This window comes from Apis florea, unplaced genomic scaffold (assembly GCF_048593485.1).
Source record: "Apis florea isolate Af1SG1 unplaced genomic scaffold, ASM4859348v1 contig_2272_pilon, whole genome shotgun sequence".
In the NCBI taxonomy this organism is placed as follows: domain Eukaryota; kingdom Metazoa; phylum Arthropoda; class Insecta; order Hymenoptera; family Apidae; genus Apis; species Apis florea.
The window spans coordinates 6,163,623-6,179,298 of NW_028256549.1; the positions used below are offsets into that span (position 1 = coordinate 6,163,623).

The window sequence follows — 15,676 nt, forward strand, 5'->3', positions numbered from 1 at the left end:
TGGAAATTTTTATATTATTATAAATCCAAATTTACATTAAATTTCTGATGCATTATCAATCGCTGTTACATTTAATTTTGCGTAATTATAATTATTACATTACTATCCCAAATTGATCGAACATAACCTAAAATAATTTGGAACGAACAATTGCAACAAATTGAAACTACTATAAAATTCGTAAGGTTCTAATTAATCCATTCCATGATAATAATACACGAACGCGTAAATACGTAGAGCAGCACTTTCACTTCCACGAGAATTGATTAATCTCTCATCGCAAATTGCATTAATTTCGAACGCATGCGCGGCTCGTGCGCAATGGGGCATCCCCGTGTCTATTTGTTTAATGGGGATTATTGCGTAGCACCGTAGGGTGGCGAATTGAAATCAAATGACACGTGACGCCCTTTTACTTTCGCCTCTTTGTGCTCCATCGAGTGGACCATACGAAACGAGCTTGTTATCGTATCGATCCGAAAATCGAATGATTTTATTAATTTCTCGATATACCTCGCGGTATATCGATTTTGGAAAAAATTTTGAGGGACAGACTTTTCCACGAATTTTAAAACATATAGTGCATATTTCGATATAAATTTTGTTGATTAAATTACACTCAAATGATATATAATATTTGTTGAAAGTAGATAGTAAAGTCCAGGTATCGTGCTTCATTAATGGGGACATTTTTTTTTTTTTTAGACACGTTAAGGAACAAGGGTCGAAGACTGTTTGAATGGATCGATGCTTATGCCTTTTACGTCGAGTTAACGTGTGATTAGGTATGGAACGTGACTTCACTGGATACTGCAGCACCTTCGAAGTTAAGTATCATACGATTTAACGTCGATACTGTTCGCCATCGTGTTGGCAACTTCGAAGAATCGCTCGAAATTATACGTTCTCGATACACGGCATCGAAAAAACAACCACGAAGCGAGTTAAACCCTGTTCACACTTAAAGTTTTGCCATATATTCCTTCTTCTTTTAAACGTGCTGGAAAAATAATTTAAAATCAAAGAGATAGTGGATAAGGTAAAATAATCAATTAATATTTTTTTCATCATAATTTCTATCTTTAAAATTTCATATCGGATAAACCAGAAATCGAGTAGTAATCAGAAATGATTAAATATAATTTTAATTTGTGATTAATTAAAGAAACATAAAAACAAAATTCAAGAATTAAAAAATTAAATTTTCACTAGCTCAAAAAATTTCGTGTATTTACAAAATTCTTGACATTTGTTTTTTGAATTAACAACAAAATTAGCATAAGATTTAATATAACAAAAAAAAAAAAAAAACGATTCCAAATTTTTGAATAATAATGTATGCATTAGATATAAATGTTGATTTAGTGACAATTTTATCAACGAATATTTATATAATTTGTTATTGTACAAACGACAAGTGGGATCGTGGCTTAACTCGTGATTCGAATTCTATCCAATCATCGCGCGAATATTTGATTTTGCGTAAAAACGGCGAGGCCAATAATATTAAATCACCTTGACGCGCATCATACGATCAGATTACATTATGGCAGAAAATTGCAAGTGCGCACCGGGCTTAAGCACGGCGCGAAACGTCACGCAACTATTTTGCAAAACTGCCGTTCGTAACAACGATATCCTTTAACAACAAACGTTGCAACAAATTCAATCACCAGCTCCAATTTATTGTAATACGCGGTCTCAAATTTTATTATATAAATTTCTGCGTTGCAAACCGTGATAAAAGGAAAAAACAAACGCTCATATACATAACCTCCTTCGAGTTCCAATCGGTTTCAATCAATAACCAATCTATTTGCAACTCAATCTCACCTTCTGCACTTGTTCCTTGAGAAAAGTGATTTTAAGTATATTTTTTTCAACTATTTCCTTTTTGGAATATCGTCAAGAAAAATGCATCAAATTGAATGTTGAGACGAATACCTCGAAATAGCTCGAGAGTTTCGATCGCCTGAATGGCAACGAACGAAGATCATTGGCGCCATCTATCGCCGGCAGCCCGACTGGAAAACGTGCAAGAGAAATTGCATAATGAACAGACAGAAAATAGAATTTTTTTTACCATTGTAAGTGTTCGTTTAAGATGTTATTTGTTAAAAATATTATTATTATTATTATATATAATTTTATGAAAAGTGAAATATTCTTGAAATTGTATTAACACTTCCCTTTGATTTTTTTCAGATTATTTATTGTATTATTTTATTCCCTGTGATCTTCTTTATTAAAAATTTTATCAAGAATTATTTTTTATTACTGTTATCATTAATCTATTAACGATCGAATAAACGATCGAAACGATTTTTACGAAATTTCCAAAGAGAAACAATCCAGAAAAAAAATATCTAACGATTGCCCGATCCTCCACGTTAATTAAGTAATTTGAGGCGTCAATAAATTTATTAAGAACCACCTCCTGCTGAACCGGAACTATAAATAATCTAATATACCGTCTCTTTTCCTTCTTTATTTCTCTTTCTTGACTTCTTTTTTTCTTTTTCAGACTTTTACCACTGTTGTGTATATCTACTTATTAAAAGGGTTGTGAATGATAATAATTGACCTTTTAATTTACGAATGTCAATTGTGATCAAGTCATTGGATGGATGACAAGAGATATGATGTTTTAATGGAATTATCGTTAATAGGTAGGTTGGTAAATTTTCGTTAATTGCTACGTGCAATTCTTTTTAAATTAGGGACTTTAAATTGATCGACTAAAGTAGATTAACGTTCTTCCTTACATTTTATTCACTTTTACCTTTGTTTAAACATTCATAAAAAATTTTTCCACGATTTCCAATAATTGTTACAGCAAGAATAAGACACATATCCATGAATTATAAATTCACGTATTCTCGTATAATTTCTCTAACGAAAAAAGCATAAAAAAAATTTCCTACCAACCAATCTATCCCGATCACAAGCTTTAAACTCGCGCGACGAACGATACAAGAACGACGTTTCCTCCTCCACGAAACCCGGCGCAATAAGAAGATATAAGACGAAAAATGGGGGATGGCGGTGAATCACGGAACAAGCTCCATGCAAATCCGCGTAACAGGAGCGTTTATTCGGTCCATAAAAAGCCCAATAAAACCTTCTTCCGTGCGAGAAGATGGCCCGCTCCCCCAGAACCCACCCCTGTCTCGCGCAACCCCCGACAGAGGATAAATCGTCGAGTCGGATACCACCGCGGGGATGTCGTGAATTCTCGTTACGACTCGTATCCAGAAACGTAGAGAAATCGTTCTACATATTGTCTGGAATTGATCTTCGCCCCTCCCTTTCCTCCCATCTTTCTTCCCTCGTGGAAACTTCCACCCTTATTCCGGCCAATTTTCCTCTTACTTTCCACTTTCTTCTTTTTCTTCTTTTTCCTTTTTCCAAGTCGTTCGGTTTATTTTCGGCCGAGGCGTGCATGCCCTCTCGGAAGATTTGGTTTTCGGGAAAGGGAGGGTGGATTTTCGTGGTGGCCAGGTGACGAATGGTGGAGGGAATTTGGAAAACGAGGACAGGTTCGGCCAGGTTTAATTAACGAGGTCGATCGAATCGCTTGTTAGGAGAAACGGTTCGGAGGAGGATGATTTAGAGGCACGTCGGGCCCGATTTTACGGGAAAAAGGAATTTGGGTATATTTGGACGCGTTTGGTTTTTGGAGAAACGTGAAGTTCGTGATTTTTTTTTTTTCTTCATTTTTTTGGAGAAATTCTTATTGTTAAATATATATGTATCGAATCTTGTATCGTTATTCTTATTTATTTAAAAAATTGGAGAATTAAAAGTATCCTTATACGACAACCAGAAAAATTTCTCTCAAATTTATAAAACAAACTTTATTTCAATCCAATCGTTGGATTGAACAAGATATACCTGAATTACATTTCGTCGAAAAATTTTATCGCAGATACCCTCGAAAAAATATTGGATAAATATTCCAAGGATAAACAAATTTTTGTCTCAAATTATTATCATAAAACGTGAGTGTAAAGAATGAAAAAGTAAAAAAGGACTCATCTGATTACGCGGAAAGGGAAAGAATAATTCTTCGATAATATCAATAACCGACATCGAAACCCTTTAATGGCGTCTATGGGGATAATTCTCGCGCGACGGATGCGTTCGCAAAGCGACCGGAAGCCGGCGGAATAATCCACGGGTCCCGCGTTGACACTGTAAACAGGGTCTCGGTGTTGGGAAAATATTATTCCAAGGAGGGTCGGTCAGAGAACCCTTGGAAAGGGCCGGTGAAAGCGATACACCAGGTTTTGTGCCTTCACCAGGTGGCGAGGCTTGCAGATAATAATATTAAGCCGAATAAAAGAAAATATCGGCGGCTAAGTAGAAGGAACTTGACGAGAAAGGGGGTAATGGCGAGTAATAATGGCGAAATAATGGAAAAATAACAAGGAATCGGCCCTGGTGACGCGAATAATGTTGTAGCGGTTCAATATGAGTAGAAGGAGCGTCGTAAGACGCGATTGATAAATAAAATTTGCGAAAGAAACTTCTGTGAACGAAATAAAATAATCGTTGATGGTGATCAAGATTATAAATTTTGAGTTGAGAAGAAATTTCAATTGTATACCTTTGTAATCAAAAAAATGATTCTTCTCCTTCTTTTTAGACTTTAAGCTACGAATTGTTTGTCGTATTGGATTGAAACTTTAGTCAATAAATTCAATAAACTTTGAATCTTTATATTTTAATAAAATTTTTGTAACAAAATAAAGTCAAAGTACTTATCATCGCTTTAATATTCAATAAATTAACTTTTGATTTTATGATATATTAAAAACTAAACAGAAGAACTAACTACTTGCACTTTTTGTCCGTTCAACTATTATCGAACAATTCCAACAAGATTCCTAGAACTGAAATTCTAATTTTAAAGGTAAACATCTGCCTTTAGAACATTAAGATACGTATCGTTAATACTCCCTGCCTCTCCATCCTGTGCGTAACCAATCATCGTATAATAAACACTTACTTTTATCCAAAAATCTCAAGATAAAAAGTTTTCAAAAAATCATCTCTCTAATCGATCTAAAAATCTCGAAAAATTACGTTACATATCCATATGGAAACGAGGAAAAAACATCGGACACGCGCTTTCCCCCGAACCATATTTCGAGGGACATAAATTAGTCACGTGACACCCTTATCTGCCAGCTTATTTTCACCGCTAGAGGGAAAGGGAGGAGCGGGCACGCTCTCTCGCGATCGACTTTCGCAGCGCATCTGGCCGTGTAACCCTTATCTCGAACACGGCCGTTGTCGAAACACTTAATGTTGCCACTCGAGCGATCGGGGCGCCTTTGATTCCGGCGGAAACACGGCCTGGAACGAAATCCAGCGACACGATGGGACACGGTGTCACCGACGGTTTGGGGGGCAATTAAATTTCCTCAGACAACCTCCGCCATTTCTTTCTTTTTCGCGGTACTTTTGGACCTTCGTGGAATTTCGTCGGCCCCGTGTGGTTGAAATTTAGACGAAACTAAATTTTCTTTTTCTTTTTTTTCTTTTTTTTCTCTCTTTGAAAAGGTATTTCCGCGAAAAGAAGATTCGAGATTTGATTATACTATTGTTTCATTTCTCTCATTGGAAAATAAACGGTTTACATTTACAAGTATTGTTTTAATGCAATATCGTCACGTTCCTCCATTTGCAATTTTGATCAACGAGGCTGGTGAAATGAGTTTTGAATCGGCAAGTGCCATCTATGGAGCGGCCTATCTATCACAGGTTTGAAAGTTCAGAAAATTTGTAATTATCAAGCACGATTAAAAAAATAATTCCAAATATAGTTACCACCATTAATAAAATCATAAAATTGTAAAGTTTATAATTAACAATCTTAACAGTAATCGAAATTCATTCTCCGCCTCTATCTCCACACCTCCTTACCAGAGAACAAAGGTTTGCCATTAGATTTCACGATCGAGCACACTCGACGCATAGAGAGAAGAAGAAATCCTTGCCGCCAATCCTCCTCGTCTCTCCACCACATTTCTTGGTCAGAGACCCTCGAGGCGCGTTAACGATACCATCTCGAGGCGGTCTTCGACAAATTCATAAAGTACAGTTCATAAAACGTACCCTTAAGATAGACAGGAGAGGGCAGGCTGCCATGAGCGAGGAGACGGGTGAGGGAGCTCGTAACTTGAGCGTAAACGGGCGTTGCGTTAAGTCGAGCGGATAAAATGATGGCTCGTGCGAACGGAGGCAGATGCATCCACGTAAGTGCAACTCTTGGCACGTCATAGCGTATATACCGGCCCTCCATCGTTCCTTCTCCATCTTCCGAGGCAAAGGACCAGAGGAACCCGTTCCGAAACCATAAAAACGTCCTTACCCTGATCGAGACGCTCCGTCATATTGGAAACAGTCTCTCTCTCTCTCTCTCTCTCTCTCTGCTTATTTTAGACTTTTTCCCCGCTCTTCTAAGATTGTATATTAACATTGTGAACACTGTTGTGTTGTATCGATTGTAAATAGTAAATATATCGAGTTGATTTTTTTTTCTTTTATTATAAGTAACTTGTTGAGGTTATGTTACGCTGATCGAGTCTATAATTGAAGATATTCTCTCTTTGTTTATTATTTTACATTTCTCTCGTTTCGATTGAATTAGTATTTGTAAGTAACGAAGGAAGCAATTTGATTAGGTTTAAGTGATTTTAAATCGCACATTAACATTTCAATTTCAAAATTAATATTAGAATTTTTAATTTTTGAATTAATAAAATTAGCAAGCCTATCAATCGAAAAAAAAAAACTTTCAAACAATCAATTCAGTTTCAAAATACGGATGCTAATTGCAACGAGGACGTAACGAGAATTAATTATCATTTGCTCGCGGTCCAAGGACCGAAGTAATATTCGTCAATGGCGTCCAATCCCCGGGGGCCAAACGTCTATACTCTGTCTCTCTTCCTCCCTCTCTCTTTCCCAAAACATAGAAGAGAAGATGCAGAAGAAAGGGAGAGAGAGAGAGAGAGAGAGAGAGAGATACGTGTTAAAACGTATTCTAATGCGTGAATGCGTGTGTGCTAGGCCGCGTGAGCGTGTGCACGATGGTTTAACAAGGGTCTGACAGGCTCGTTGCCGTTGTTATTTATCGGTTATGTCGGCGCATCTCCCATCTCGACGAGAGAGAGATCCTTCCTCCTCTCCTTTTCCTCCTTTCCGTTCTTCCGTCTCCTTCTCGCGTGTCTCCTCTCCTCCCTCCTTCTTCTTCTTCTTCTCCTCCTCGCTTGCTTGCGAACTGTTCGCGCGCGTAGCACTTCTGTGGCCCTGCTCGGTGGACACCAGTAGCGTAGAAATTGCCATCCAAAAAAATTTTCCTCGATGATTTGAAATTCTTCGATTTCCATTATATTATGAGGTCCCATTCTCGATTTCAACTTGCATTGCTCGAAAATGAATATTTCGAGTGGATGAAAAATTCAACAATACGTTCAATATTCTTATATTATTTCCAGCAATTATCAACAAGAATCTGAACTGCGCAATAATTCTTCGATTAACACTGGTAAGTTATATAAAATTTCATTGATAATACTACACAATCGTGGAAAATATACTTCTGATCAACAAAATCACCAGTGTGCAACATCGAATTTATCATCGGCCTGTAATATACAAATCACCAAGAAATCGTGAGAGGCGCGAAATCTACTAGCTGCTACGCCATTGCGAGAGACGTGGCTTATGGAGATGGCGGTGCGCGTTCTCCCGTGGTTTACACCGTGGGCGAGGAGGAGGGGGTGGAGGGGGTGAACTGTTAGTCCGAAGCACGTGTTAAAAACATAACCACTTACTTCAATGGGCTCGGGGTTTATTTATCGCGCCTAGCCACCCCCGCACACACTTGGTCCGCCATATTAACACAGTCGGAAATGTTGTCGAATGGAAAACGGAGCGGGAGAGAAAAAATAATTTTTCTTTTTTTCTCTTTCTTCGAGCGATCTCGAGGCAACGATGATGGAATTACACGCTTGCGCGTTCCTCGATTAAACCGTTTCCGGCTGGTAAGCGTTTAATGGGCGAACATTAGCGTGTCGATATCTTAATGCGAATGCGGTGGAAAGCTTTCTCGGTCGAACGAGGGTCGAATGCTGTTAACATCCTGTTTCGAGCGCCCGTGTCCCGTTTCGCGTAATGGCGGTGGCGATGGATACGGTTATGGGTGGATCTGATGGCTCGCGGTTGGATCGCGTACCCTTTGTTTGTTGTAATAATAATAACGCGGTTTCGTTCGTTGGCCCGGGAATTTGATTATCGGGGATGATACGTTACTTCTTTCCCCTCCTTGGGATTATCGTTTCGTTCGTGGCCACTCGTTCTCTTCCTTTGTTGCGTTCTCTTTTCTCTTTTGGTTCTTTGGAGAGGGGGAAAACGAGAAGATAAGGGTTTCAATTTTTTGAAGTTGGTTTTAAGAACAATTACAAGTATTATGTCGAAAAAGATGAACAATAAAAAATCAATGATGGAGGACAAGAGTAATTTCTGAATTCTTTCACAAAATTTCACAAAATTTCCAATAAGAAATTGAAAGGAAATCGACAACAAAGGTTTCTAAAAAAATTTCCAAAAAATTGTCGGAAAAATAAAAAGGAAAAAACGGAGAAAATGGCCAGTTCAATTTCGCACAATCGAGTCCAGATTTGCACGCAGAAATCGGAGTTAACACCGGCCGGACAGATTTATCAGGGGGTAGTTCCCGTGGGGATACGTCGGCAGAGTGGTTGACAGAGCGTTCCCTCGGGATGGCGACCGTTCATACATGCGAATCGGGAAAATTCGCCGCGATTCATGCACACACGCCGTCGTAACAACAGCCATCAAGCGGATGGAATGGCGGGCGAGGATGAAAAGAGATGGGACGATAGCCTCGTTACGGTTTTAATCGTTTCATCAAGTTGTTGTTAAAGCGCGGAATGGGCGGCCATTTTGCGGCCGATTGGACCGCGGACCGTTGTTTTCTCCCTGGCGGATTTTCGTGCCGATTTGCGGGGAATTGGCGTGGCAAACGAGCTGGAATTTGACGCTCGAGTTGGAACATTTGTCTCCTTTTTTTCTTTCTTTTTAATGAATTTTTGCGAAGAAAGGTGGATAGTTTGAGGTTAGTTGAGAAATTTATTCACGTTCGAGGAATGCGATTAATGCAATGTATTATTTAATTTGATTATCTGGTTTGGAACGATGATGAATTTATTTTTGTGATTTATCATCACATTACGCTTTCGTATTATTTTTGATTGATATGCTCGTAGGATTATCTTTGGAGGTATTCTAGAAATACATGAAAATATGGAGATAGAATAAAATCCTTCTCGCTTTTTCTAATTTTAACTGATATTTTGTTTCTATATATTGATTTTTGTTTCTTTTCACTATTAAAATCGAGCTTTCAGAGATATTTTATATCAACATTTTTTTTTGACACTTAAAATTATCCATTTATTTATAAAGAGATATAAAATATGTATAATTAAATCATAAAATGAATTATTATTAAGATTCATTAAATCTTTCTGAATGGGAATCGAGATAAACCACACGTTGTTTTAAATACTACTATACAAACATATCTCGTTCCTTCATTACATGATCCCTACCTATTCTCTCATCAAAATTCCTTCAAATTCTTTAACTTCGTCAAAGAAATGATAACAATCCATAATAACCTTCCCAAATATAATACCATAAAAACTTAACATCTTAATTAATATTATCTAAATAATCCTCATTCAAGTAGATATTTAGAAATAAATTCCAATTATTAATAATTTATCTCTTAATATAAAAGATTTTGAAATCTTTATTTGTCCAACATTTTTATTCCAAATAAAATATACCAAATATCTTGCATTCACTTACGTGTACTTTAAAATAAAACAAGTGTTAAAATTTTTCGTTATAAAATCGATCTTTCAAAAACCACCTTGTAATCTGCAAGATAAAGAATCTATGAACCACACTATACAATTATCATAAAATAAAACAATGAAATTTTTCATCATAAAATGTAAATAATCATCACAAATAAAAATAACTGTGTCAAAACCACATTGCCTCCAAGTTACCACAAACACACGCGCCATCACGAAATCGAAGAAAACATATAGAATTACATCTAACGAAGAAGAAACAAAGGAAAGAATAATCGGGAAAGGAGAGGATGGCTCACCTACGCGGTTTAATAATCAATTTCATGTACATCCGCGCGGATGTATCCGCGCGGGGGGACTTGTTAACGAGGCCATAAATCTTGCGAGGAAAGCGTTTCTTTTTCCCGACACGAAAAAAAAAAAAAAAAATAAAATAAATTTAAATAAAAAAAAAGAGAGAGAGAGAGAGAGAAAAGATTCGTGAAACCAGCAACCCCCCTCCCCCCCTCCCCTCCGACATTCGATCTGTTCTCGAATCGTTCGATCTCACGCTCGTAAAGATGGCCGCCGTGGTCTCGCGTGAACCTCGTGTAGATCCTATCTACTAGAATTATGTCTTTATTAGGCGGAATCTCTGTCCGATGAGCATAACGGGCCCCGGTTCTGGGTCCGCAGGTGTCCACATTGGTGGTGGGCACGAAATGGAAAAACGAGAGGAATTATGCTTTTCGAGATCGCTTCGATCGAGATCGTCGTTAGTCAACGTTGGATGGAAGATTTCTGGTGGATATCTCTGATGAGGTGATGGTGAGGTTAGGATCTTGGGTCCACGCGATCCCGGTAGCCGAGTTGTAAATCTGTCGAGGAAGGTTTTTCGCGTGGAACCGTTAGCTTTTCGTGCCATCATCAACGGGATTCTGGAGATCTCGGTTTTGGATAACGGGGTGAAATTAGGCAAGTTCTGTTGCGCCAGACCTATCGTCTCGTTTGGACTCTATCGATAATATCGGAACGCAGACGTGTGCTCTATTCTCGAGAGTTCGGTCGATAAGGTTCTTTTTTTTTTTGTGAACGGTGTGATAATAATTGTTTCAGAGGATTCTTGAAGAAAGAGTAATTACTTGAAATTCTGGTTTTATTTCGTTAAAGTAGTAGATGTGTCTTATTGATTTTGATTTTTTTTGATTTTATTTAAATCTATCTTTCAAAAAATTGATAAATTAATTCATTGAAAAATTTATTCATTCTGTTGAATCATTCTTCTAGCAATGAAAGATAAAATAGTTTGAATTTTTTGCAATATATTGAATATATTCATGAAATATTTTTGTAAGATCAATTCTGAAAACCAAAACTTTATTTACTAAGTTATAAAGTTATTTATAAATCTGTATTAATTGAAGCGTGATGGAAATAGAACTATCTATTTCTGTCTCTCTTTTTAACACAAATTATAATTGCAACTATATAATACCATATAATAAATAAGTCTATTTCAGCTTCTAAAATCCAAAAGTGTTCCATAAATACATTAACAGCTTGTACGTAAACATATGATGCACATTACATACTCAAGTAGTGAATCTTTCAATACACATTTATCTAAACAGTATATACGCTGCATATAGAAACCGCAATCGATAATTTAAATCAGGAAATAATCGCGGTAAATACACGCGTATATTTTCACGTAATCACGTAAGATCCTCGAGAAAAGGGCCCAGAGGCTAAGTACATAAAGAGAACGAGTTGGAAATGATCGACAATTACGAATGAAGAAATGATCGAGTCGAAAAAACTTTGAACGAATAGAATAACGACAGACTGTTTGATTACAGACATTAGTCGGCCATTAAAATTCGAACTTGGTTTATTCTAATAACGCTGAGGTTAATGTAATTGCCAGCAGAGCGCGTAGTTAAATGTTTAGCATGTGCGTTTCGAGTAAAACAATTTTGATGTCTGTTACAAAAGTGGATAATGGTATCTTTCCAATCTTTTTCGAGTTGCAATTCATCTCTCTTTTCTACAGATATACTGTAAATATAGGTATACAAAGTGTTAATACAATCGTGAGTCTGGGAAATGATTTTAGAATAATTGAATTTTCTATAATATAAAATGAGAAAAATTAGAAAAGTTAAAACGATTTCATCACTGTGATGATTGCAAGCTTAAAATATAATTACATTAAAAATGCTAAAGGTAATTTGTTAAAAATGATATCAACAAATCTTACATTAGGAGGAGGAATAAACTCAATATATTCTATAAATAAAATAGTTCCAATAACCTTTCGACAATAATAAAATTGTATAAAATAGTAATAGAAAGGATTGTTAATATTTCTATCTGATAGACATCTGTTTTAAACGCGATCAAAATTGTACAGTATAACATTAATATTTGAAAGTAGTTAAAATTCTTTAATTGTAGATATCTTCAGGTGGAGTTTAATACAATTCGCATTCTAGGTTATGTTTGCAATTCGATCATAATAACGATTTCTAACAAAACTTCATTTCAAACGATAAATATCCTAAATATAAAATTCTAAACAATCCTTTTATATCAATATCAATCTTTTACATTAACTAAAATAAATGAAGCAAAGTTTCATACCTAACCTCAAAATAAAAACTTCAAAATAGATAAAAAAAATACACAAATTTTCCATCGAAAAGTAATTAAATAATTAAACATGAACAACGCATCGGATACGCGACGTTTCTTTTTATCTAATTTTCAAAATGAACACCCTCCCTATGTTCGAGCGACAAACCAAACTATTTCACATTTTCTTAAGTGCAACTCGATTGGAAAAACCGACCTAGAGATCGAACATTTCCACAGAACTATCGGAAACATAAGGACGTACCGGTTTCCCGCAGTGATACTTGACAAACGATGGCCCATAATGTCCCGAATAACAGGGCACCATTGACTCGTACCATTGTCACAGCAAAGAGTACCAGCCACCAGGAGGTCCCTTGCCCGGCCACTTACTTATTTTACCCTATTGTTCTCCAACATCCCCTGCCCCTCCACCGTCTCGAACAGTTTTCACGCTCGATGTTTATGGCGCTTCGCCGAAACCGTGTCACGTTCCTTTCCCTTTTTGCCAGCCTCGGCTCTATTAACTGGTCAGGATAGCCTGTCCTTTCTCTGTAATGAGATTATCCGCTGGTTACGACTTCGTCCACTAAAATGAACAAGGATAATCGTGGAAATTTTAGAAGATTGTTCGAATCAGTATTTATAGTCAAGTTGAGATAAAATCTTTACTGTTGGTGATGGTTCTAGGAATGGATTTCAAAAATTTGAAGAGATTTTGATCATTAGTAATATATAATAATATCAAAACGTGAAATGCAAACAGTTCATTGAACTCCTCGTGGTGGAACATGCAAATTCTCTCTGTGAATAAAAATATCAACATTATTTTTCAAAAATTTCAAAACTACGATGTAAAACAATGTTTCATAGTGCAATTGAATTCCGAAATGGATATTGAAAAAAGTTAAAATACGTTTGTTTTTAAGATATTTATAAAGTTTCATAAATTCATCCAATTTATTTTACAATATAAAAATGCATTTTACGAACTGCATACAATAAAATTAAAATAAATAATAAAAATTCAATATTAAACAATTTTAACATACCTAAATAACTTAATCTTCAATTTTCTCTTAAATCAATATTAATTCTCTTCCTCAGACAGAATAATATACCTGAAATGAAAAAAAAATTATATTAAACAAAAAAAAAAAAATTTCAAACAGTTTAATTTAATTATTGACACAAGAGGATTCGAGAGTGGCTACGCCAATGAAACGGAGGCCAATCGAAACGCCATTAGTACCCGGTGGCATTAAACGAGCGTGTTCTCGAAGCAGGTAGCCATCTTTCGCGGCGTCTTCCACGAAAATTAACTACTCGCGTTGCTTCGATTCGAAATTCATTAATTTCCTCGGGACGCGGATAAACGCGCACACACGCCGCCGCGGGATGATCACCCGCGGTGTCCGCTCGCTTATTAATGCGCGGCTCTCCCCGTCTCGAAATCGAATTACACGTCGATGGAATTAGCTTCCGTCAACGAACCGCCTGGTTACTCTTTATTAAACCGCATGGATGGCCCGCGATAGAAAGTTATCTTTGTCATCTTTGCATTACGAAAATTCTTGATAAAACTAACTTTTTTTTCTTCTAATTTCAAGTAAAAGAAAATGATGACGATATATCATAACGATAGTAACATTTTAAGTTGTTTGAGAAAAGATATTGGAATGGTTTTGGATTTAAGAAATAGAGTTGAAAGATTCAGGTTATGATTATTTTGATATTTTAATGAAGTTGAGGTTAGGAATTCGTATGATCTTAGAAGAGAAGTTTTGATTTTAATGATTTCGCTAATTTCGAAAATTTAATCTTTAAAGTATTTGACATAAAAATTTCAAGAATTGTTCTATCGAAACTATTCGGTCAATCTCGAAAATGCCAAATTTCGATATTCTGAATTGCAAAAATTCTGATCTCAAAATTTCATTATTTGTCTTTAGAGTTACGCGATTCTGAAATATGAAATTTAGCCAATATCAAAAATGTCATAAAAAAAAATCATTATCTATACAAATTTTATTTTCCAACTCCTTCTGTTCATCAAAAATCAAAAAATTCTTAATCTTCGCTCTCTCATCGTACAATCCTCTCGTGCTGATAAATTAAAATCCAGAATCACAAGAAATGGACGAATGTTAGTCATAATAGTGTATATTAACCAGTCTATCCGTCGGCCTAATCGAAATCATGGACGCCATTAAATCGGGCGGGGGCCGCGCCCCCTTAATCGTCGCCTGACAACGTTACGGGCCCGATTTGTCATCCACGAAATTGAGTCGCATCTGCCCCCGGTCCCGAAGTATACGTGCGACCCGCCGTTCTGCTTCCGAGCTGACAAAGCGGAACCGGGGGAGTGTGCGTGCCCACACCGACGAGCACACGCGCGCCGCGAGCACACCCGCTCTCCTCTCTGAGGACAATGTAATGGCAGCCGGCGAATATATACGGGCACGGACCATTAATATATGGCCGCGGGGACCATTGTTGCGAATTAGGTAGCATTGAGCGACCTATTGTCGACGACAACCGGGGGCGCCGAGCTGTGCGCTCCGGTGACTGCGTTTTGATGAAGTCTCGTGCACGAGTCTCGGCCAGATAGAGGATCTTTGTGGGCCTCGTCTTTGAACGCGGATGGATCGTGTTCTGGGGTCATTTTATGGATGGGTACTTCTGAGTATCGTTCGTCGATTATTTTTTCGGAAAAAAATGAAAGATGAAATGGTTAAATTAATGAAAAAAGAGGATGAACGAAAAAGATAGGATGATTAAATTAGTAATAGACATTTTTCGTTATTTTGATGTTTGGTAATTTTGTAATTTTGTAATGTGACTAGTGTTTTTTTTTTGGTTTTGGATTTGGATTTTAAATATTGATAAATATTGATAAAGGAGGGAATTTGGAAATGATTTGAGATTTGGAAAGGATATTTAGTTCGATTTTGAGTATTGAATAGAACTATTAGTGACATCTACCGCACAGTTTTGAAACTAAGAAGAGATTAGTTTAAGATTAACTCTATTTTACCAACAGTCGTTTTTTGAATGTATAAATTTTGCGGAACAAGTATAGACAAAAAGAACAAGAAAAAAAAAGATAGAGATAGAGTAAAAATTGGGAAATTAGCGCTATA

General features: G+C 36.6%; 1 long non-coding RNA gene across 2 annotated transcripts; it reads left to right on the forward strand.

Moving 5' to 3' along the window:
• LOC147658445 (uncharacterized) lies at positions 1 to 4,722 on the forward strand. 2 transcript variants are annotated; one of them, XR_015295260.1, is made up of 4 exons: positions 1 to 2,087; positions 2,206 to 2,398; positions 2,525 to 2,669; positions 3,929 to 4,722. It is a non-coding gene; the product is annotated as an uncharacterized LOC147658445 (long non-coding RNA). The 2 variants fall into 2 exon arrangements; XR_015295259.1 differs by having other exon boundaries at positions 4,305 to 4,722.
• Positions 4,723 to 15,676: the final 10,954 nt, after the last annotated feature.